Source organism: Mytilus trossulus, chromosome 3 (assembly GCF_036588685.1).
Source record: "Mytilus trossulus isolate FHL-02 chromosome 3, PNRI_Mtr1.1.1.hap1, whole genome shotgun sequence".
NCBI classification, from domain to species: Eukaryota; Metazoa; Mollusca; class Bivalvia; order Mytilida; family Mytilidae; genus Mytilus; species Mytilus trossulus.
In genome coordinates, this window is record NC_086375.1 from 75924816 (window position 1) to 75948879 (window position 24064).

Sequence of the window (24064 nt, forward strand, 5' to 3'; positions counted from 1 at the left end):
TATAAGTCTTTCTTTGTTTTGTAGCTATTTTAATGTTACACGATTAGAAGAGGTTCAATAAAGCACTTGATGGTGTTTGTATCAAACGGGATTGGAATTACTATACATAATTCTGAAACCTATTCACACCAAGAACCTTGTCAATAATTCTTATCAATCAAGTAACCGTGTATAATGACTTGTCATAACATTTTAGTTGTTTTATTTTTTCATATTGTAATTTTAATAAACTTCTTGATTTTTTTAACCTTTCATTGATTGTTTTGCCGGTATTGTGAATACTTGGAGCTACACACCATTTTACTAATCGAATACATTAAAAAAAAAGAAATTCCTGAACAGTCTGGGAACGTGTAAACCTTGTCTGGCACTGATTTTTATTTTCGTCCGGGGAAAGAGTAAATCTTGACTGGCACTGATTTGTATTTTCGTCCGGGGAAAGAGTAAATCTTGACTGGCACTGATTTGTATTTTCGTCCGGGGAAAGAGTAAATCTTGACTGGCACTGATTTGTATTTTCGTCCGGGGGAAGTGTAAACCTTGACTGGCACTGATTTGTATTTTCGTCCGGGGAAAGAGTAAACCTTGACTGGCACTGATTTGTAATTTCATGAACAGTGTCCGGGGAAGTGTAAATCTTAACTGGCACTGATTTGTATTCTCATGGACTGTCCGGGGAAAGAGTAAACCTTGACTGGCACTGATTTGTAATTTCATGAACAGTGTCCGGGGAAGTGTAAATCTTAACTGGCACTGATTTGTATTCTCATGGACTGTCCGGGGAAAGAATAAACCTTGACTGGCACTGATTTGTAGTTTCATGAACAGTGTCCGGGGAAGTGTAAATCTTAACTGGCACTGATTTGTATTCTCATGGACTGTCCGGGGAAAGAGTAAACCTTGACTGGCACTGCTTTGTATTTTCATGGACTATCCGGGGAATTGTAAACCTTGACTGGCACTGATTTGTATTTTCATGGACTGTCCGGGGAAGTGTTAGCCTTGACTGGCACTGATTTGTATTTTCATGGACAGTGTCCGGGGAAGTGTAAACCTTAACTGCCACTGAATTGTATTCTCATGGACTGTCCGGGGAAAGAATAAACTTTGACTGGCACTGCCTTGTATTTTCATGGACAGTGTCCGGGGAAGTGTAAACCTTAACTGCCACTAATTTGTATTCTCATGGACTATCCGGGGAAAGAGTAAACCTTGACTGGCACTGCCTTGTATTTTCATGAACAGTGTCCGGGGAAGTGTAAATCTTAACTGGCACTGATTTGTATTTTCGTCCGGGGAAAGAGTAAACCTTGACTGGCACTGATTTGTAATTTCATGAACAGTGTCCGGGGAAGTGTAAATCTTAACTGGCACTGATTTGTATTCTCATGGACTGTCCGGGGAAAGAGTAAACCTTGACTGGCACTGATTTGTAATTTCATGAACAGTGTCCGGGGAAGTGTAAATCTTAACTGGCACTGATTTGTATTCTCATGGACTGTCCGGGGAAAGAATAAACCTTGACTGGCACTGATTTGTAGTTTCATGAACAGTGTCCGGGGAAGTGTAAACCTTAACTGCCACTGATTTGTATTCTCATGGACTGTCCGGGGAAAGAGTAAACCTTGACTGGCACTGATTTGTAATTTCATGAACAGTGTCCGGGGAAGTGTAAATCTTAACTGGCACTGATTTGTATTCTCATGGACTGTCCGGGGAAAGAATAAACCTTGACTGGCACTGATTTGTAGTTTCATGAACAGTGTCCGGGGAAGTGTAAATCTTAACTGGCACTGATTTGTATTCTCATGGACTGTCCGGGGAAAGAGTAAACCTTGACTGGCACTGATTTGTAATTTCATGAACAGTGTCCGGGGAAGTGTAAATCTTAACTGGCACTGATTTGTATTCTCATGGACTGTCCGGGGAAAGAGTAAACCTTGACTGGCACTGCCTTGTATTTTCATGGACAGTGTCCGGGGAAGTGTAAACCTTAACTGCCACTAATTTGTATTCTCATGGACTATCCGGGGAAAGAGTAAACCTTGACTGGCACTGCCTTGTATTTTCATGAACAGTGTCCGGGGAAGTGTAAACCTTGACTGACACTGATTTGTATTTTCATGGACTGTCCGGGGAAGTGTAAACCTTAACTGGCAATAATTTGTATTTTCGTCCGGGGAAAGTGTAAAACTTGACTGACACTGATTTGTATTTTCATGGACTGTCTGGGGAAAGTTTAATATGAAACCCTGACTGGCACTGATTTGTATTTTTTGTCTGGGAAAGTGTAATTCTTGACTGACACTGATTTGTATTTTCGTCCGGGGGGGAAAGTGTAAACCTCGACAGGCACTGCTTTGTAATTTCGTCTTGAGGAAAGTGTGAACCTTGACTGGCACTGATTTGTATTTTTATGAATGGCCCAGGCAAAGTACTTAACCTTGACTGGTACTGATTCGTTATTTAATAGGAGAAACATTGTCTTGTTTTATAATTGTTCACACATGTATTTAGGCATTTCACTGAATATCTATGTTTAAATAGGTTTTTTATTATAACTAAGTAACTGTTGTCTTATGCGAAATAAAGCTAATGATTCATATCATTTATTTGTTCTATCGTTTGAATATTACGCCTATGTATCAGGTTGAGCGCGCACGTTTATGTTAAGTCTGCTACATTTTAGTATGTGCCTGCATGTATACTTGAATTTTATTGTCGATGGGTGCTGTCAACTCTTATCGTTTTAATGTATGGTTTCTTATCTTATCGGGGCATTTCATAGCTGACTATGCGATATGGGCTTTGCTCATTGTTGAAGGCCGTACGATGACCTATAGTTGTTAATATCTGTGTCATTTTGGTCTTTTGTGGATAGTCGTCTCATTGGCAATGATACCATATCTTCTTTTTTTATATTCTCTGCGTAATCCAGCTTTCTAAACAAGCTATCACACAAACATTGTCCAAGGCCCAACAAGTGTTCACAAATTTTTCTGTTGTAATTTGGTTGATAGCTGTCTCACACTGCAGAGAAAAATCATTACACATCTTTTTTAAAGATCTTTTAAATAACTGTCACGCCGCCTATTCATAATTGTCTTTCGCACTAAAAGACATTGTCATTGCTTATCAAGTGCAAGGCTTAAAATAATCTGAATTTCTTCACCTTTCGTGACTGCATCTGCTCTCCATAACAACAATGCATAGAGAAACAAACGAAAAGCTTGATCTAATTAACTCGTATAACATTATGGTAATAGCATAAAACAAATAATTATTAGTACTGTTGGTTGTAAAAACTTTGATCATGTCCATGTTTTAAGTGTGAAGCGTTTCAGTTTCACATACAAAAGATTCTTCAGCTAGATATAGGAAGATGTGATGTGAGTGCCAATGAGACAACTCTCCATCCAAATAACAATTTAAAAAAAAGTAAACTATTATAGGTCAATGTACGGCCTTCAACACGGAGCCTTGGCTCACACCGAACAACAAGCTATAAAGGGCCCCAAAATTACTAGTGTAAAACCATTCAAACGGGAAATAGGACAGGTGCAAACATTTGCAGCAGAGCTGTTACAACACAATAAAATTAAATAAAATCCCATTCAATTTTTAATTTAGGTGCTTAAAAACTTCAACTCTTAATTAACAAATTCATGTGATATGTTTATGGTAAGCTGTAAGTAGAATTTCATGAAAATCATGTTTGTGTACAAACTGTTTTGGAATAAAACCATTTATGCATATGCTTTCAATGTTAAATTCTGCAACTTCAATCATTATTGGCTACTTTGGTACTAAGTTCAAATAAATGGTCAGTCATTTCATGTCAAAACTATACCTTATCTAACTTGTTTTGAAAAATTAAAAATTAAAACTTTTATCTGAACAAAGAGGACAAATGTGCCCTCTACGGAAGCGTATTAGGGACATAGAAAAAATAGAATTGTCAGTGAACTTTTTTTTCAAAGTCGAAATTTTGACTTTTCAAATCTCGAAATTTTGACTTTAACTTGAAATATTGACTTTTCAAATCCCGAAATTTTGACTTAAACTTGAAATTTTGTCTTTCTAAAATCTTGAAATTTCGACTTTTTGAAAAGCCGAAATTTCACTTATAAAAAGTCGAAATTTCCACTTTAAACTCAAAATTTCTACTTATTTGAATCTCGAAATTTCGACTTATTTAAATCTCGAAATTTAAACTTATTTTAAACTCGAAATTTCTACTTATTTAAATCTCGAAATTTCGACTTATTTAAAACTCGAAATTTCAACTTTTTTAAATCGAAATTTCGACTTTGACCACCAAATTTCGACTGTTGACATCTCGAAATTTTGACCTGTTCTAAGTACTTTAAAAACTTTGATGTTAGTATTCAAACAGTGTTATTACACTTTTAGAAGGAGTAGGCATGCATGGACGCAAATTATTAAAGCGTCATCCACACATTATGGCAATTTATATTCAGAAATTGGTTTTGTTCTTAAATTAAGATATGGATTAGCATTTGATATTGGAGAAATCATTCGTATAGAACATGCATGTTGACAGAATCCCCCCCCCCCCCCATATTCCATGTTTTAGTTTCCACGACACAGTTTCAAAGGCCTGTTTGGTATCCCAATAGCAAGTCACTGACTTTGTCTTGTTAAAACAATGGTAAATCAAGGAGCCAAAAGCGCCATGCATATTCAGAACGACCAATGAGCTGCTCAGTTTTTTAGTTTTGGAAGTTTGCATTCTTATAACACAACTATAAACCCTTGTCTTTATATATTAGACTGTTGAATAAAAGTATGTCGTTATATAGGTGTGTCGGAATAGCGGGGTTGTCTTGATACACATGTCTGAAGTCCAGACTTGAAATATGTATTCGAACGTGAAACATAATTTATTTATTCTTCGGCAAGGACAAGATTTTCTATCTTAAATAACCTCTATAACTCACCTTAAGTTGTGTATTTTTTTTTTGTTCTTTGCCAGGCGTGCAACTTGAAAGTAGACCGTTGAAAAAGTTTACCATTTATTTTTTTTAGTTTTTTTTAATCGTTTGCTGTCTTGTCGACATACATAGAATATTTCAATTTAATCATGTTTTTGTCTGTCCATGTAGAAAAGACAATAAAACGTTGTTCTTATTGGTATGTAGATTATATCAGATGCATTACTAAATATAACAAAAGGGCAATGGAGGTAAAGCTTTCTCCAAAGGTCTTTTTTGACTTTTCATGAAAATCAATAATTATTCCCTATGTGTTTGCCTCATAGGCAGTCAATGTCGTTTACCCCCCCCCCCCCCTCTTTTTTTTCTACACACACACACACACTCTCAAAAGGTTACATAGATGGGCGTGCTCAACCATCCTCAAAAAGGAAAGCGTTTGTTGTTCAACAACATGCCAAACCTTCCACTTAAAAACATGCAGCTCCAATAGATATATGCATTTTAATCAAAACCACAAACATATCCATTTAAAACAAAACATGTTTACTGTCTTTTCATCGCTTATGACTTGATTATTTTTTTCATGTCTTACCTTGATTTTGATTATTAAGTTTTACTTGGTATATATTTGTTACTCGATTTAATCACATTTGGTGTTTTCTTTAACTCAATATTGATAAACTTGTTACATATATTAACCTTGATTTTGATAATTTACTTGGTACATATTTTTATCCATGATTTTGATAATATACCGGGTATTTTCAGGAATATATGTATTAACGTTAGATATACTGTTCCCAGGTATTTTTAACTCTTATTTTGAATATTTGCTTGTTTTTTTATAGTTGGGCTAAGATTGTTTTCTTAGTGTTTTTCTTCTCCGAATTTTGTATTTACTTGGTTTTTTTATTTGTATTTTAATTTTATTCTGGATATCTTGTATTGCTTTTTTAAAAGTTAGGTTGAAAATAAATATAGTACACACAAAAATATCGTCTGTCCTAATGTCCTAAAACAAAAGAAAACCCAGACTGATTATAAAGAACAATGATGATTAATAGTTCTACTTTCTGACGCAATTGAAAGATAAATATGTTTTCTGTTGAGATTAAATGTCTGAAGATGATCTTAAGATGCTGTTATTGTATAATCAGTAGTATAATGACAGCATTTGAAGGACAAACTGATGCTTAAGTAACTTTTTATAGCATTAAATGTTTAACTTTAGCCTGAAATAACAATTATGAGTAATTTTTAGGTTCATCACAAATCCATTGGTCACATGAGTGCAAGTTTCGTCTTCATAAACTTCAGTAGGTTACGTTTGCGATGGTGAAATATATATTTATTGCAGCAGAAACTGATTCCATGGCTCAACAATAATCGAGAAAATTCATAGAACAACGTGACAATTTCAAAGAAAATTTTATGGTATCATATATCTCTAGCAGATTACTTATAAAATAAAAAATGCAATGTTTGCTCATTCTTTTGTACTGGGTTATCTTTCAATAAACAAAATCTACGTATAAGAAGTGGAGCATTCCCGATGAGTAAAAATATAACATTCTAAACTTTTTTACTAACTTTAGTGAATGATGTAGAGAGGCATATGCGCGTAAGCAAACAAGAGACATGATAACGGAAATTGACATTATGTCCTTACTGCACGCAGACATCAGACAAGCATATATTGGACGAATAATCATAAATGGTGATACAATATTTGTTGCTATATAACAAGCGTGGACACAGATGAGTGTGGATAGTATGTTTGGATGTTTGACAGTGTCTTATGACAAAAAGAGTTCTGTTTTTCCTATATGGTGTTATTAACTGTGTTGCACGGTGACAACCGATCTGAGCATTAGGAGTGTTATTTATTTAATATTTTTTTATGTTCAATACAGACATTGGGAGATAGTAATTACATTAGTTACCAAATTATTATGATAGAACATGTTCTACATCTTTGGTTTTGGATACATTTTGTAGCTGGGAGAGCAACACATAATAGGTTCATTTTTTCAAGTGGTTTTTTTTCTAAATGGGAAATGAATTGAGGAGCCTGTAACTCAGTGGTTGTCGTTTATTTATGTGTTACATATTAGTTTTTTGTTTATTTTTTTTAACATAAATAAGGCCATTAGTTTTCTCATTTGAATTGTTTTATATTGTCATTTCGGGGACCTTTATAGCTGATTAGGCGGTATTGGCTTTGCTCATTATTTGTGGCCGTACAGTGACATGTAGTTGTTAATTTCTGTGTTGATTTGGTCTCTTGTGGAGAATTGTCTCATTGGAAATCATACCACATCTTTTTTATATGTATTTGCTTACAAATGGTATGGTTCTATTTATATTACTTTGTGGTGGATCGTCAGTATCATTTGTATTTTTTTTTTTGTTAAAATGTCGAATCTATTTCCTCAGATTTATGTCTGACATGATTATTGTTGCTATATAATAAAAGGGCTGTAGTGCTAATTTTGAATATTATCCTCCGCAGTATATCATATTGCACTCACAAGCTTGTGCAATATGATATACTGCTTAGTACACTATGCCTCCGTATCAGAGCAATAACCTACAATATTTTTTTTTCGATTTTCAGGTCAAGATGTCGAAATTGTAAATAACTTGACATCAAATAAGGGTACATAAAGCTTGATATAAGGCTAATGTTATCTTATAGAAGGTTGTTATAATTAGAATTAATTCAAATTTTATTTAACAAATTAAAGTAGATTGAAAACAATCTATTATTTAACAACATTAGACTTTAACAGGTCACCTACTGTCTTTAAAGAAAGAATATAGGACCCAAACAGTTTGGCAAACCTGAATACACATACAAAATACAGGCGAAAACACACACTGAACGAGCTGGACAAATTGAGCATAACTCATGTAAAAAAGTTGGGGTAAACAATCATATTATGTGAAAAAGATACTACCAAGGATGAAAGGTAGACTTTACTTTATAAGAAAACGGTGATTAATTGTTCGTTGGAAATAAATTCTACATGTATGATCATTTAAAATATTTTTTTCTATCTTTCATTTTATGTAGTTTGGGTCATTGTTAAAGGTAAATGACTGAAAAATATAAACATATACATTTGGGTACAGAAGTTCGGACGAAGTTCATGCCGTAGACAAATATTTATTTTTTGTTTATTTCATAGGAAACAATTATACGTAGCTATCAGAATACAATTTATAACATTTAATCATTTAATGAGGGTTTTTTCTTATTGGATAAGTTGAAAAGATGAGAACACTTTTTTTACAGAAAGTTTAACAAAAGATGAACACATATGACAACTGCATATGACCTATTGACTTATAAATTTCCATCTATTGTTTTAGTAACTCCTTGAAATTGCAACCAATTTTCATATTAAATATAACAAAATAGTGGCAAAATACACTCGGCAAGAATATGTATACATTTTAATAGGAAGACCACCCCACGTCCCATGTTTGTATGCGTGACTTTTTGATTTTTGATTTTTTTAAAACTCCCTCAAAAATGAGGAAATTCCCAGTACAGGAGAGCATTTTTTATGATGATTGGTTTATTTCACAAGAAATCGAATAATCCAATTAGTTTACGTTTCAAGTGTTTCTTCGAAAAAGCATTTGTATCGCAGTAGGGACATTCTGGTTTTTAAGTTCTTTGAATTTATCACCAAACTTCCGTGAAACGTGCCAAAAGTGAGTACGTGTAAAGTGATACGTTGATCCTTTTTTCAATGAGCACATGTGTATGACCTTCATCAGTTACACTCATTTGATTTTTCTCAAAATTCTATGTTTTCCCATCAATTCAGATGTCTGTCTGTATGAAATCTTACTTGTGGTTCCTTTCGAATGCAAATTAACTTATTTAGAAGGTAAATCTGATAAATTATTCAAGGAAACAAATAGCCTCTATGATTAAAACTTATTTTAGATATTTTATTTGTAAAAATACGGATTCCAAAAATAAAAACTCACGTTACAACATACAAGCCTGACTTATGTATGTGTTCGGTATTGATCGGAGTAGATTACAGAGTGAATACTGACGGCTGAACATCACTCCGACCAAGCAAGTCTTAACTCGTATTGCTCATGTCTCGTGCGAAGAAGTCAGAAATACCCATATGAAAGAGCAGCAGTCCTTTTGCGCCAATTACTGTTTTCATGGGTATCATTTGCTCCAAATTTTGTTTTCCAAATGTATCAATAGTGCCAATATTCGGAACTCATTTTCGCCGATTCACCTGTACACATAGCTGTCATAAATAATAATGATTAATATATATTTATTCTTATTTTTGGCCTAAAACGTATCAGATATTTCACCATGAAGATGAGCATCTAGAGAGAAATGACTTGAAATGCAATAGACAGTCCATGTACAGAGAGAGAGTAAAACTTATTGCTTTGCTGAATATTTAATACAAGATATGCCAAAAGATAAGAAAATAGAAGCTTTTGTTGATTATATTTTGTCCCCTTCATGCGTATGGGCTGAAACTATCTACCGCAAGACGAACAGCAGTAATGGAGCAGAAGCATTCCATGTGTAGGAATTATAACGAACTGGTTTTTTTTTGCATTTCATCCTTCAATGTTTGTGTTTTTGGTTACATACATTGATTTGGGAAGTACCCATGCATCAGCAGTAAGAAGATGATATGTTTCAGAAAAAAAACAACATTTACCGTGTAATCTGTCGATCCCAATTTTTGGCGCAAATGATACCATGTAACTTTAAAACAAGTGGGGCAAACGTAGCATTGGAGAAAAAAGTTGTTGCGTAAAATGATGCACTTTTGGCGTAAACAGATCTCTCCCTTTGAAAGTTTGAACTGATTCATTCATCAATGATGTCCTCCAGCACTAGAGCACGTAATCATGTGACCAATAAGGACGTTAACTTTTGCAAATTTATTTAAAATTTAAAATATGGATAGCAATTTAATAAATATGGATAAATGAAATTTAATGCGATTACACTTCAGTAAATTGTTCAACTGAAGTCTAAGTACAACGACCAAAGGTGAAATTTGGGTCTCTTTGGAATAAGTCGGTGATCACGTAGTTCCTTCATATCACGACTGATCTGAGTGATAACATGTTATGATTTATTTATAACCAATATGCTCTCACTCCCTATATTGTTTAGTTAACGATTTATACTACATTGTCAACATCTACTCGTTTCTTTTAGGTTTGTTTTGTTAATTTACTAACGAGAATATAATAGGACGAAGGTTGATATTTAACCATTCTCCTATTCCCATAACAATAAGATGAGGTAAGGTTCCCAGCGGCGTAGAAAGCATGATGTACTTGTTCTCAGTCATATACCACGGCAGTTGTTGACGTATTTCGTACCTTACAGTCGTTTTTAATATTGGAGAATTGAGTGTTGATGGCAGATGGCAGATCTTTTATTGCTCTTCCTTAATGCATTGTAAACTTCATTAAACAGCCCAACAATGTTAGATTTTTAAATTTGCGGGATCAATTTTTTTTTGTTCTCCCCTGTCCGGGTTTCGAACTGATGGTATAGAGCGGCTTCCAATCACTTTGCACCATGGCCGGTGCGGCATATAAATCTTGATGACAATATTTTTATGTCCTAGTCATCCTTTGGTGAAAGTACAATATTCGGGATCACTGGCCTCATGTCAGAAATCAATCAATCTACCATATAAATGTATCATTACTCTTATCTTTAATGGTTTACTTATTTACTTAAAGTCATATGAAACGAGTGAGTGGTGAAAAATAATGTTTGTCCAATTCTTGAACCAATGCATGTATACATCATAAACTTAGTCCTTTGTGCACGATTTTATCATTATTTTCGCAAATATATCATATAATCGTCAATTTTTTTTCTCTCATAGATATAGGAAGATGTGGTGTGAGTGCCAATGAGACAACTCTCCATCCAAATAACAATTTAAAAAGTAAACCATTATAGGTTTAAGTACGGCCTTCAACACGGAGCCTTGGCACACAACAGTTTGTTATGATTTAACAAATATGGCTGCTCATTAATTGCCTTGTTTTGAAGCCGAGTTTTACCGATGGTCACCTTATAGTAAACAACTCACAAAACGCATGGGTATTGAGCACGTGTTTAACATGTATAATCAGATATTTGTTTATTTCAATGACAGATCCCTGCGTATTGTGGTCACCGGATTTTTACGAGGAGAGTTACGCTCGGGTCACTATGCATACGGAAAATATGTCGGCGAATTGCTTCCTGGAAGTAAGCAATTAAAAATAAGTAAACTTCTTCTAAATGTGGACAATTTAAAGAATTTTCCTCAGAAAAAAAGTATAAGTACATACGTTGTATAATGAAAACTATCCATTTAGTTATAAAAAACATATCCATATATTTTTTTTTATTTGAGGTTTCTTGTGACTTTAATATCTTATTTTTGAAAATAGAATATTTATCAATGAATCTTGTGAATGAATTTTCGGTTAATTATATTCATACATATATGTGTAACCCAGACACCCCATGCGGTTACAGCTATAATAGATAAGACAAGATGTAAAACTCCTTTTCACTCAAGCTATCAAGCATCATTTCCCGCTTAATCGCCCGTCTGAATACAAGGGATCATAGTTACCACTCAACCAAACTTCTATTGATTACCATTGAAGCAAGGTTAACGGTCCTACAACTAGGTTTTCCAAATAAAAAATGCTCAAACATATCTGTATGTATTTATTTTAAAAAAAGTAGGTAAAAAAATAATCTTACAATATTTGTTTACATGAGAGAAAGGTCATTATAAATTGATATCAAGGATTTTTTTAATTTCATAAGAATGATGTGATTATTTCGTTCATTTGACCAATTCATTGTACTATTCTATCTTTCATTTGACCATTGCATTGTACTATAATTCTATCTTTCATTTGACCATTGCATTGTACTATAATTCTATCTTTCATTTGACCATTGCATTGTACTATTCTATCTTTCATTTGACCAATTCATTGTACTATTCTATCTTTCATTTGATCAATTCATTGTACTATTCTATCTTTCATTTGACCAATTCATTGTACTATTCTATCTTTCATTTGACCATAATTACATTAGATGTAAGTTTCATTATAATACGTTATTCTGATTGGCTAACATGTTATTCCGTAAACAATTGCATCAGACAATAACATTTATCATGCATGATGACACGAGGTCCCACAAAAAAGTGCACAGGTGAATTAAATAAAACTGGATAAAAATCGTGTTTTTATGATTTTAGCTAAAAAATGTAATTATATGTATTGAATACTTCTTTTTGAAACTTTATAGGGTTGTAAAAGCGTTGACCGTGCGTACATTTTTAGAATGAAGCGCTTCCGCGCTTCATACAAAATGTACTTCGGTCAACGCTTTTACCACCCAATAAATTTACAAAAAGAAGCATTCAATTCTTAAATGCATTGCATTGTACTATTCTATCTTCTTTTGTATGAATAATTACGTCTATCGAAAAAGTTTTGAAAAAGGTCACAGCACTGTTATATATTACATAACCGACAACATATGTTTTATGTCATTAACCCCACCCCCACACATGTATTTGAAAAAAGGGTTATATCAATGAGTTATAGAGCCTTTCCAAAATCAATTACAGTGAAAGGTGCCTTACTAAAATGTTACCTATGATAATACATAATAATTCATCACTGATTATACTCAAAATCAGCCTCGCTTCTACATTGGAGTAGAAGTAGGGCCACATTTGCCCCATAAAAGCTCAAGAAAATTTCGGATCGAAAAGTATTTGGAGAAATGGAGGTTGATAATGCCGTTATGGTACAATGATTATAGAATAGTTTACAATAAACATTATTATTCGAATAAGACCAGTATATCGCAGCACTAGTAACAGCTATACGGACCTGCCTTCATCCAAAAGCTGTTTTGCCTTTTTGTATTAAGAAGTTAATAACATTTCTATCAGACACAAATTTCGAACATAATTGTTTCGAGTACCTGTCCTTAAAAACACAGGAAATAACACTATTTAAAAGAATATCACAAGTGTTTGCCTCACCAAGGTCAAGTATGTAAACGTTTCACTACTGTACACAGGAAAAAAGAAAAAAATGTTTATTGCCACACATGCTCAAACTAACACGAGAACAACGCTTATTTTACATAAGGCATACGACGGACGTTTTAGAAAGAAGCTGACATTATCAAACATCAATTTTGTTAAACAACAATTGGAAGACTTTTGAAAAAGTATCTCCTCGTAAAGTGGTTATTGTCTTGTTATGCCTATAAAATAGCACAAATCTGACATCGTTTCAAGACTGGCATGTTTCCTCACTATACATGCACTGTTGCACCATCTGACATTTGCATCTGGATGATGGAACCTCAAAGAGCACAAAGGAAAACTCCGGGTATCATGAAAATCATGATTAGAAACGCAAGCTCTGAAATATCATTAACTTTAAGATATATATTCCATATGCAGGTGCTACTGGGATATTGCTGCATATATATAGAAATGGGAAGTTCACAATTTACAGCTGAAATCAAATTGTAAATGTAAGCTAATTTATGAGATAGACTTAATTGTGTCTGTTGTTTCCTTTGTCATCTTCAAATGGAATAAATACTTTCAACAAAGTCCTCAAACTTTTAATTATTGAGTGAGATAATACTAAGAGCAAATAACTTATATATAATATTTACGGTATGATAATACTTGCAGCATTAAAATGTTAATTCAATATTTTACGAAATGGCGCTTAATGATTTTATTAATTTGTCTAGCATATTCAATGACTCTTCTGTCTAAAGCTTAATACCTCCATATTTTGATAATATAGAACAACCCATTATTTCGTATTCTTATAAAAAAACGAGCAGAAATTTGATTTTCAATTATACGTCAATTACAACAGACGTCAATATAGAAAATAATGTTCCTTCCACTTGAGATTGCGAAACATCTAGTTTTAAATATGTTCCCTATGGTCATGTTATCACAGGAGACCTCAACATAGTCGATGACCGTGAAGTCATAACTTTTCTAAAGAAAGGACCGAAATACCGTCCTCCATCTACAATAGATTGGAAACAGTGTCGTCAGGTCATTAAAGACGCTCTGTCTGCCTATTGTAAAAATTGGTGCAAACGTGAAAAATCCGATAAAAAATCTTTAGACAGTTATTTGAATAAAATTATGAATACTGTTGATATTCGAATAGCTCATTTAGAAAACAATTCTGAAATTAATAATAGAAACCATGATATACCCATTTCTAGAATAAAAAACAAACTCAAGGTACTCGCAGAGCGGTTTGTGTTCGTACCGGCAGACAAGGCAGCAAATAATGTAGTGGTGGTGTGACGCATATACTACACGAAAGTTCTTCAAAACGAAATTATCAATTCCTCTACATTCAGGTCAGTGCGCACCACAGAGAGTCAAATCGTTAACAAGCATACCACTGCCACTGCCCAGCTTAAAGCATCTTCCGAACATTTGAAAGTCCCTACCATGTACTGGTTACCGAAATTACACAAAAAACCATTTAAATTCCGTTTCATCTCCGCTTCGAGTAAGTGTTCTACTACTAATCTATCAGTGCTTCTAACCACCTCCCTTACTACTATCAAAGAACTGGTTATTAACTTTTGTAATAAAGCTTATGAAAATAATGGTATTAATTATTTTTGGAGTGTTAAAAATTCTTTAGAGGTTTTAGATAAAATACATGCTTTCAATGGTCCTTACAATTCTGTTGACAGTTATGATTTTTCTACTCTGTACACTACACTTCCACACAATCTTATAAAGAAAAAGTTTTTGTATTTGATAAAATGGTCTTTCGAAAAATCTCATTGTAATTTTATTTGCTGTAACTCGTTTAAGGCCTTTTTCTGTAACGAAAAAGGAAAGTATGCTAGATACACTTACTGGAAATGTGAGGATATGATTGAAGCTTTAAACTTTCTGCTTGATAACATTTATGTACGTTTCGGCGATAAAGTGTATCGTCAGGTAGTAGGTATTCCTATGGACACCAACTGTGCCCCTTTAATAGCAGATTTATTTCTATATTGCTATGAATCTCAGTTTATGACCAAACTCAGTAAAGACCCATCATTGTTACATTTGGTTGATACATTCAAAAATACCTACCGTTATCTGGATGATATTTTTTCGTTGAATAATCCAGAGTTCTCTAAATATACTTCAGAAATTTACCCAAACGAACTTACTTTAACTAAATCTAACATAAACAGCAGCAATTGTCCTTTTCTAGATTTAGACATTTCAATTTCAAACGTGAAACTTCACACTAAAATTTACGACAAAAGAGACGATTTTTCATTTCCTATTGTAAATTTTCCTTTCTTAGACGGCGATGTGCCTTTGGCTCCATCATACGGTGTTTATATATCGCAACTCGTTCGGTTTGCCCGTGTGTGTTCTGATGTCATAGATTTTAACGAACGTAATCAATGCATCACTGATAAATTGTTGTGTCAGGGATTTCGATACCATAAATTACTTAAAACTTTTACTAAATTCTTTCATAGATACAAAGATTTGATTAGTAAATTTGGCTATACCTGTAGAAAGCTTATTAAAAATGGTATTTCTCATCCTAAATTTTATGGTAATATTGTACTTAAAGCGAGGAAATCACTATGTGATCCTTGTAAACTCATCGAACCTTTAAACAAACTTATAAGTAAGGGTTATCGTACCAATATTGTAATTAGATCTCTGAATATAGTTCACATTGGCACTAATATTGATTTTGTCATTAGCAAATTAAAACATAACTAAATTTCATTATCTTTTGAGGCGAGATGTATAGGGGACACAGCCACGTTAACTTTTACTTCTATAGAAGTCGCTCTTCACTATACTACTACCTGTCGATACATTTATTTTTGGCATTGCACAAGTCATGTCTTCTTTGACTATTAATGACGTTAAAATACTAAATCTCTGTGATGTGTTTTAGTCGATTTTAGTCTCTGATGCATGATTTTTTACTATTAATTGGTTTTGGCTTTTAACTAGCTGTCAGTAACTGCGAGTACTCTCAAATCGTATTTTCTTGTTAATTCGACCTGTTGATACTGTTTATAATGCTTTTTTGTCATTTTTTATTTATATGGATCTTGGCTGTATACCAGCTTTGATTATTTGTAATATCTTCAATTTTTCACTTATTCTTACAACATTTGTATAAACTTCAAGATTATAAAAAAACGGTTTTTTTTCTAAAGTGAACATTGATTGGTTAAATATTTCTCAGTGTGTTTGAATTTGTTTGTTAGCCTTTTGGTCATGAATGTTTGTCTCTAATATTTAATTAACTGTGCATTTGTATTCAGATATCGCAGATCAAATTTATTCGTTCATTGTGTAATCATACGTTTTTTGATTGAGTTAAGTCTGCCAATTGATATTTTATCGTATGTTTTTATATGTTGTGATGTTATGCTATTGTTTCAGAAAAAGGGAGAAGGTTTGGGCCCATTAAAACGTTTAATCCCGCTGCAAATGTTTGCACCTGTCCTAAGTCAGGAATCTGATGTACAGTAGTTGTCGTTTGTTTATGTAATATATTCGTGTTTCTCGTTTCTCGTTTTGTTTATATAGATTAGACCGTTGGTTTTCCCGTTTGAATGGTTTTACACTAGTAATTTTGGGACCCTTTATAGCTTGTTGTTCGGTGTGAGCCAAGGCTCCGTGTTGAAGGCCGTACTTTAACCTATAATGGTTTAATTTTTAAATTGTTATTGGATGGAGAGTTGTCTCATTGGCACTCACACCACATCTTCCTATATCTACTTAACGGTTTGATGTTAACATTATCAACTGCTTCCAGTATTATGCATTCCTTTTCGCAACGTTATTGCATATGTACTGCTATCATGTCAATTATTTGAAGATCTAAAACAGTCTTTATTTATTGATATAATATGTTTTTGAAATTTATCAGATGATGAAAAAAAAAAAGTTGTTCAAAAATGAAAATGTTTGTAATTCTGTTGCCAAAACCTGCCATATAATTATTGCGACGAAATAGTATCTTATTCTGTTGAAAACGTTTTTTATAATGTACATGTATCAATTTTATCCTTGAATGTGCATGGTGAAATTCCACTTTTATGTTTTGTGTATATATAACAAAACTATGATTTATTCGGATGTTTTATAATTGTATATAACAGACTTTCATAGTTCTTTTAAGAATGGCACATGCATTCTTAATTTTTGTATTGTGTATTAAATATTATTATATTGTGTTTATACTTGTATGTATGTGGTGAGACTATAATAAACTATTGAATCTTTGAATCTGAATCTACACTGTATCGGGGTTAAAGTACTTGAAGGCGGCAACACTCCCCAAACATGGGTCAGTGGCGTAACAGTACAGCATAACAACAATTTTAAACTATAAACATCAGTTAAAAAAGGCGTAAAACTCAATAGATAGATACACAAAGAAATACATCTAAAAACATAACCACACAAAGTGGACGTGGATGGGTACTTATACATCCCTACAACAAAAAGACACCTTAAAAGTACAGCTCCGAGAGTACTTGTAGCTAGTTCAGATCAATAACAACTAATAAAAGACGGCATGCGTCTTATGTAGTTTTGTGCTAGAATGTCCCTTTGGTACCGCCTCTTTTTTTATGCATGTAGTTAGTTACAGAAAAAAGATAACCCCCGTAACCAACCTACAACTACTTCTATTCATCTTCAATGTCTTTAAATGTTTCACAAATCAATAATCAACCTTTAGCAGAGAAAAGGGTAAATATACATTTTAAACTGACAAAGTGCAAAAAAAAAAAAAAGTTTTTAGGTTCATTTAAGCGACGAAAATTCTCTAATTTTAAGGTCTGTCTATTGCTCTAATGTACTTATCCTACTAGACTTTATTAGAAAATCTTTCTTCGGTAATTTCGTTGATTTCAGATATGAAAATATAAAATAAGGAACATTTTCAATTATTATTAAGAATATCCGTTATACATTTTCAATACAAAAGAACGTTTGATACAAATTAAGAGAGTTTATATCATGTGATTGAAATAAGTGTTATACAGATTAGATTTACACGTTTAACACGTTTCTATAAAAATAGAATAGATATTCACTGCTATAAGTTGTAGTTTAAGACATTTTATACAAAATTACAGATTTTACAAGTTTTTGTCACACTTTTTGTCGAAGGACATCGCTAGCTAACACGAATTAATGTGTATCCTAAGAATGCATAGCCTAACTTTCTTACGGAGCACTAAATGTCGCCCCATGGGTTCATGTTTGCTTGAGTTTTGTTGTCTGTTGTTTGTATTTTGATTGTTTTTCTTTTTTGCCTGGCGTTGTCAGTTTGTTTTCCACTTATGAGTTGGAGTATCCATTTTGTTTCTTCCGCATCTCGTTTCCAATATAAATATACATCCACTGTCAAATGTTGGCTATATGGCCTGTTCCTTGTCTGTCCAACGACTAAATTCTGCCTATTTTACTCAGGTACTACTAACAGAATGACACCGTCCTTGTTCAGCAGCCTTGCAGTGATGAGTTGTAACTGAACCTTCCAGACTCTTATATTTTCTGTTTGCCGATATTTTGAAGTTTTCAATTTATTAAATGAACTTAAATATTTCATCACACTTGTCTCAAGTACAAGCTAACCAAAAAAATAAGAAGGCAATTAGTGTTTAGCATCGCTTATATCGTGAGCGGGGTAAAATCGGCTATCAGGTTTATACAGAATCATATGCGACCTAAAACGGCTAGGTTTCTTTCAACTTAATTGACCTCCAGAGCAACATTATAAAATGTTATTTGCCAAGGAATTCGTATGGTTGTATGAAAAGCTTAAACTTATTTTTAATATATGTAAATGTCATTATATTGCAAATCGTCTCTGCCATCGCGAGAACAATTATATTATGGTCTTATTTCAAGACACTTCTAATCTGAAATAAATTCTTTAATCTCCATTTAAGGTATGGGCCATATTCTTTTTCTCTCACCTGAAATCTAGTAATTAAACAAAAAATAAGCTAATGCGTTGACTTTAAGCCTCTTTAAATTCTCAAATAGAGTAACAAATTTAATCTAAAATTAATAACCAAGAACTTGAACCATCTGACCTGGTTTATAGGCAGTTCTTATGACGCAAACTGATATCAGAGTCGAGGGTTTTATTGCATATTAAATCAACAAATTATTGTTACTTGAATACTTTATAGTTATATTATTTCCATCAGTTTGATCCGTCAGTGATCGCTCTGTCACCCGTCCATATACTGTGTTTTGTTATCTCCTCTAATTGAATATAAACACTTTGTAAATTTCGTGCGTCCGAATTGCTTTTTGGAAGCTAATGAAACTAATGAACTTGTTTTCAAAAAAACTTTCAGAAACACTTTTAGCATTTAATGAAATTGTGCATCTTCTATTTCGCCCAAAAAGATCATGGCCTTTGAAACTTACATGTATGTTCAGATTTCATGTGTGTTGCTGTCACAGACACCATACCGGAATGGGGGTACTATTAATTGTTTGATTTACATAATAATGAAGACACTAGTACCGGGGTACCGTATAGAAGTCCAAACCTGGACATATGTACATGTAGTCCTAGTATACCATGATAATATATCTTCTTGTCGAATAGAAATGATATGACAAAGTTGTTGTACATACATAACTGTATAATGAAACAAAAATAAATTACAAAAACTGGTAGATATGGCTTCGTTGTAACACCCCTCACCCTTGTGTCCAATGGTATGTTACTGAAATGGCTGAGTAGACTTACAAACACATTGTAGGTAACTTTCAAACGTTTGCATGACACATTGCAAATTATTTCGTTCCAAATTCATTTTCTGGTGCTTAAATGTATGCGGAATGTATATATACACAATATCTCTCTCTTTCTTAATATATATAGTATATAAGTAAATATAATTTTTATTTTTTGTTTAATTTTATTGTAGAACCTTGATGGTTCAATGGAGACATTTAGAGTTCAAGATCATATGCTGACTTCTAGATATCTTTTTTTTTGTTTCGTTTAGGGTATCGTCTTATTACACCACACCTGCCTTGTATACATTCATATATAAAGAGTGGGTCGCATTGGGGTCTTAGCGTGAAGCGGGATTGCCGCTTTTTTGTAAACGTGACACGTGAAAGTCAAATGATTGTGTCGTGAAAACGGGAAATGAGGTCTAGCGGGACCCGGGAAATGACAAAAAAAGGAGAATTGCTTACATATATAGTGTAAGCGGGATACGGGAATCTGACAAAACAGTAAGCGGGATCCAGGATGGACCCCCTATAGAAGCTAAGTATTTTTTGAACGTTGGTGTCATTTCTATTGCTCCTAGCACACACATTCGCCTTTTTATGTCCCTTTTGGTTGGTATAGTTGAGTGTTCGTTGAGTATTTATACATCCCTGGTTTTCCGTAAATTTGTATTTGAGCGTTTGCGATAAATGTATAAAATAAGAAAAGATTTTTGTGGGTTTTTTTTTCGTTTTCCAACAGATTCTTTTAGTTATTATGTTGTATTTTTATTCCATGTATTAAAGAACTGAGTCTTATTTTCCGCAGAATGTTTAAGGTCAGGTGCCAATCAGTAGCCTGTGGTTGTCGTTAGTCAATACGTTTTCTTTTAGCATTAATAAAGCCGTTGTCTTTCTCTGTAAACTTTGTTGATATTTGTTATCCGGGAAAATTTCATAGTTTTCTCTACGGTGATGGTTTTGCTCAAAATTGAAATCTGTAGCCTGACCCATAATTGTAACATTCTAATCATCTGGTCTCTGATTGACAGCTGTCTCATTGTGAGATATATCTGCTTATATTTATATTGAATAAGATATTGCAATTTGCTGTTGCTGTTTACTCATTGTCGAAATGATGCTTGTTTAAATGGAATAATACAATCACAAGAGCAGTTTTCAAAAAACTTTTATTAATAAATTAAATATGATTTTTGATATCAAAATATCAATAATCTATAAAATTTGGCCATTTTATCACTGCAAATATTGCAGAAATCATAATTATATAATACACTCCTCAAAAGTTTACATGAGAAAAATATTGCACAAATGTTTGATGTAAAATGCATTAGAGAGACAGAAAGTTTATGAATATAAAATGATGTGCGTATTTGCACCAACTACCAGATAATATTCTCAATCCTTGAAATCTGACCATTTTATCTTCTCTTTCATTCAAATTGATTGAGATCAGCAATTAAAAGTCATGATTTTTAGGTTAACTTATTTTACGTTAAAGGAATAATGTATAATATTCCAAACATTTTTGTACCAAATCTTTGTATCAATTTCATGCATCATACCACTACATCTCTTGTACCAACTCCTGAAACATTATACTAACATGCTCGTATCAACTCTGCTCCTTAATAAATAACAACTCAAACCCATTCATACATTGATCGAGACTCTTTCATCACTTGGTGAATTTTTAATTGAACTTACTTTGGGCCCAAAAGTAAGTCCGACAAGAGGACATTAGAAAATAGAGAAATCTCGATCCTGCAGTCATTCGTAAAAAATACATTCATACATACAGGCATGCAAGCAAGAGGAACTGAAACAAATGTATTGTTCCTTTGCCACGTTTTGTTCTATATATCATTGTTATAATACAGCTTTATTCGCACTTTTTCTCATTGTAATATTCCGATGCAAAATCTTCGACTGTTTGATGTTTGTTCCTTTTTACCGACTTGGTATAATATTCCTGAGTTTATTCCAAAAAGTGTCAGTGCATTTATCTATTTTTCTATAATGACAATTGTTGGTCCATTGTGACCCCTCCGACGGTCGTCTTGCCTAAAAATCATGTCCCTGCATCGCTCAGGTATTCTTTCTCGTGGGTAATGTCGGAAATTACGGCACATTCGCATTGCTTCAATGAGTAAATTCGTTCTGCGACGGTGTCGTCGTCGTCTTTTCTTTTCAGTCCTATATACTGATAAACCTAAAAACAAAATGTATATAAATAAAGATTGATAGACGGAATTTTTGCTTGCGTTATTCTAAATGGGCATTGAATTGCCTATAATCATATTTAATCGTACTGATATGTAATGTTTTAATTAAATAAAAATTGGCATCACGATTGGTTTTAAAGAGAGGCGAATGTAACCATAGGATATTCTAACTCAAAGTCGAACACAAATGGCAATGCCGTGGCAAAACACGGTAAACGACTTACGGGCAACAAGCAGTACACAAAGAACATACTAGTAAAGTAGATGTATTTAGTTTTATAAAATATTTTGGTTGCTATCTCATTGACAAATGCATGTTACATCTTTTGTTTTTTTTCAGTAACAATACGTTGCATGACATACGCCAATGATCAATTAGGTTATTTCCGTCTTTATTCAAGAGAAATAAAATTCTATTGCAACTTTTTTAAATAGTACTATAATGAAATAACATATAAAGATTATTTACCTTCTTCAATTGCATATTCTAGACGTTCAGCTTCAGAAATTATGTCACGTGATCTAGTTGGAGATGCCAGTATGACATCTGTCAATAAGATGGAAGCAAGACAGCAACATGTTACAAATTTGATAAGTTCCATTTCTGAAGTTGAAAAAAAATAATATATAAAATTAAGACAATGCAGCTAAATATAGAAGACTACGTATATTATAAAGCTAAAAGGTAATAGATATGGTATAGCAAGCATGAATTGCGTAAATAATTCCCATTCCAACTATCGGTAAATGTCTGAAGAAGTACTATAGCACGGACGGTCCGACCCGGCGTTTAAGCATTACTTATGGCAAGCGCATTGAATTGTTTTAATACATTATTGTTCAGTGTAATATAAATGTAATATGTAAATAGAGGAACTTCTTGGTACCTCAACGAATATGAATGAATTCAAATAACATAAAAAAAATAAAAGCTCGTATCTTTTAAATTATTCATTCTTAAAACGTCATATTTTGAGTAAAGTTAAAGATGTACATCATTGAAAAACAGACAGTAGCTTTGAAAGTATCTAACAACTGATTTAAATCAACCAAGAAATACTTTGGAAATATAGAAATCGAAGAATAATATATAATTACCGGCATCAAATTTCGGACAAAATCTAAATCTAAAACAATATGTACATACCTTTTATGTTTAATCACTTTTTGTATAATTTAATTCAAACAGTTCATTAAATTGTAAGTCCTTTTGTTTTATATGCGAGCTGTCGTTTCGCATTGGATCAGCTAGTTCTTGGCCGGATCAGCTGTTTCTGAAACCACATGGCTTATATACTACGAAGCCGGGCCACGAGGTTAACCACAGTGAGGTCCGTCGATGGGTAGTCAATCATAGTCGCACACCTTTCCATTGTAATCAAAACGCTGACAATTTTAAAACTTACTACGCCGAATTAACTTTTAATGTTTGCCCATATATGAGCCTTCTTTAATTTGATTGGTTTATTCACAATGGTAATGAACACACCCGCGGCAATCAGCTGATTGCTGTCCGAAACAGCTGTTTAACTTTACATTATGTAAAGAAAATGTCAAAAAATACCTTTTTCACCTTTCAAAATTTATTCAAGGATGAAAAGTTAGTGACATTAACCATTATACTTGTATTTACCGAACAGTTTACGATATAGACTCATTTAAATTAAAGTATCACTTACTTTTTTCATTCATGTTTTATTTCAAATGTGCATGCACCCGGAAACTGGGTTTCAGTTCAAGGTATGCAGAACGCAGACATAAATTTCTAAAGTATATATAAAATGTATAATGAGCATTTACTTTTGATCACACTTTCTTGCATTTAATATTCAGTGCTCGGCATTACTGACATATGTAAAACTCCGAATAAAAGTTTTGATAGAACATTTTTAATAGATAGAAACTGGTTCAGTTGCTTATTCTATATCCGTGTTTTGTTGTTTAATTTGTCCCATTTTAATACACGCAATGCTTGTCTACCATCAAACAAATCAACAACACTAGTTCG

The 24064-nt window shown here is 33.1% G+C and overlaps 1 long non-coding RNA gene across 1 annotated transcript; it reads right to left on the bottom strand.

Annotated features, from left to right (window-relative positions):
- Window positions 1–20983: 20983 nt before the first annotated feature.
- LOC134712443 (uncharacterized) lies at window positions 20984–23447 on the bottom strand. The gene is made up of 3 exons (XR_010106285.1): window positions 23204–23447; window positions 22526–22660; window positions 20984–22043 (listed from the first exon to the last, which is right to left on the bottom strand). It is a non-coding gene; the product is annotated as an uncharacterized LOC134712443 (long non-coding RNA).
- Between the last annotated feature and the right edge of the window lie 617 nt (window positions 23448–24064).